This window comes from Galeopterus variegatus, unplaced genomic scaffold (assembly GCF_000696425.1).
Source record: "Galeopterus variegatus unplaced genomic scaffold, G_variegatus-3.0.2 Scaffold2297, whole genome shotgun sequence".
In the NCBI taxonomy this organism is placed as follows: Eukaryota; Metazoa; Chordata; class Mammalia; order Dermoptera; family Cynocephalidae; genus Galeopterus; species Galeopterus variegatus.
Window position 1 is genome coordinate 78,512 of NW_007728408.1, and position 2,875 is coordinate 81,386.

Here is a 2,875-nt window from a genome sequence, read left to right on the forward strand (position 1 = left end):
TCACTCACTCACTCACTCACTCACTCACTCACTCACTCACTCACTCACTCACTCACTCACTCACTCACTCACTCACTCACTCACTCACTCACTCACTCACTCACTCACTCACTCACTCACTCACTCACTCACTCACTCACTCACTCACTCACTCACTCACTCACTCACTCACTCACTCACTCACTCACTCACTCACTCACTCACTCACTCACTCACTCACTCACTCACTCACTCACTCACTCACTCACTCACTCACTCACTCACTCACTCACTCACTCACTCACTCACTCACTCACTCACTCACTCACTCACTCACTCACTCACTCACTCACTCACTCACTCACTCACTCACTCACTCACTCACTCACTCACTCACTCACTCACTCACTCACTCACTCACTCACTCACTCACTCACTCACTCACTCACTCACTCACTCACTCACTCACTCACTCACTCACTCACTCACTCACTCACTCACTCACTCACTCACTCACTCACTCACTCACTCACTCACTCACTCACTCACTCACTCACTCGTTCAGTCACTCACTCACCCACTCGTTCACTCACTCACTCATTCACTCATTCAATCATTCACTCACTCATTCACCCCAGCAAATGGTAAGGCTGGTGTAACACTGCTAGGAGTCATCCTTGAAGGGTTGTCCTCAAAGTCCTGGGCAGAGGGGAAGTTTCATTTAACAAATACATTTGCCTGTTTGAGGGGTAAGTAAGCTTGTGTGTGTCTAAAGCACCCGGTGCATATGCCTTCGTAAGGCAGCTAAGGTTAATGTGAAAGACCCGGCAGTGATTGTCTTAGGTGCTACTGAGACTCAGTGGAAGTAAACTCGATGTGAAATTCAAGCACATTCTAGGATTGATTTACTCATGTGAAAATGAAGTTATCCTGGGCAAGTTCCATGCACCTTAGATAGTGGATTTACAGCTAAATTCCTATTAACATCGGCTGGCCTGATTCTGAATTCAGATGTAAATAACTTTGACAATAGTTCCTTATAATCATTGGGCAAAAAAGAGAAGTTGCCACGAAAGTTTATGTACAGGAAAGATATCAAAGTGATCCAGCAGGTGGTGCCAAAGTCATGTCTCTGAAGAGTTCTAAGCTCAATATTTTTGGTCTCTAATTCTTGCCTTTAAAAAATTTGTAAATTTACTTTTACTCACTAAATGCCATTAAATAAATTTGGGGATGAAAGAGAAAAACTCTTAAAATTTTTTCACAGTACCACTGTCCTGGCCAAACAGTTATTTTGGTATATTTTTAGTCTCCCTCAGAACTAGAACTCAAAAGCTGGAAGGGGCCTCTGAGATCATTTTACAGACAAGAAGANGAAAGTTTATGTACAGGAAAGATATCAAAGTGATCCAGCAGGTGGTGCCAAAGTCATGTCTCTGAAGAGTTCTAAGCTCAATATTTTTGGTCTCTAATTCTTGCCTTTAAAAAATTTGTAAATTTACTTTTACTCACTAAATGCCATTAAATAAATTTGGGGATGAAAGAGAAAAACTCTTAAAATTTTTTCACAGTACCACTGTCCTGGCCAAACAGTTATTTTGGTATATTTTTAGTCTCCCTCAGAACTAGAACTCAAAAGCTGGAAGGGGCCTCTGAGATCATTTTACAGACAAGAAGACGGAGGACCAGAAAAGCTTCCCTGGCCACAGCTCCCTCAGACCAGCGTCAAAACCTGTTTCCTAGTTTGTTTTTCGCACCTCTGGTCCTTGGGGTCAGAGGCAGACAGATTCCACAGCAGGGGTGAAATGCTCATCAGAACGTGAAATACACTTTATCTGCTTTGGTTCCCCCATGCTACCGCATTTCATGTGACTTTCTCATCTCACCTTTCAGGCCCCAAATTCTTGTCTCTGCACAAAGAGTCATAATTCTGATTCTCTGCTTCTTAATTTGATAAGTGGAGATTTCTTTGGGATAATGGAATCCAGAGAGTTGGCAACAGTGTCTATTTTATTTCAGTACTACTGAAAATACTGAAAATAAAACATCTTAATTCATAAATTGTATCTCTCTTTTTTAAAAAAGAAAGTTTGGGCATTAACGTATATCCATCCAAAGAATTATTTTAGACATTTGTATGAACAGGAGAATGAACAAATTGGCCTTTTCACTAAGCACTTGCTTTTTTTTTTTTTTTTTTTGGCTTTTTTCGTGTCTGGCAACGGATCGCAACCCTCAGTGTCGCACCCGTACCGGGCCAGGACCGGCAACGGGATCGCAACACTCGGCATTGCGCCCACACCTCGCTCAGCCAGCGAGCGGGAACCGGTCTGTATGTGGGATCCGAACCCCCGGAGGGAGCACCGCCGCGCTTCCCAAGCGGTGCACTGCAGCACCGGGCCAGCCCGTAAGCACTTGCTTTTTAAATAAATAATGAATTTATTCTTATACAACACAGCGGCAGATTTCAAGTTCTGATAATGGAGAAATAACTTGTATTGGACCAACCCCTCCCACAGATGACAACTCTAGACAAAATTAGATGACAACTGCCTGAAGACATTGGAGAGACAAGAAGCAGGGAGACGCTGAAGGGAACTCAATCCTTGTGTGAAAGAAATTACATTGCGTGAATTTCCCATTTGTGTGACTTTTACACTGATAGCAGGCCCTACTTTGTGCCAAGTGGGGAGATTAAACTCAGATATAAAATCTGCTATTTCACTGGTTTGAAAAACTGGAAGATAGGTATCAGAAGAATTACAGCAGCTGGGAAGTAAAAGAATAACTGCAGAAGAATTATGGACTGGATGTTTGTGACCCCCCAATTCATATCTTGAAACCCTAACCCCCAATGTGATGGTTAGGTGGGGCCTCTGGGAAGTGATTAGGTAAT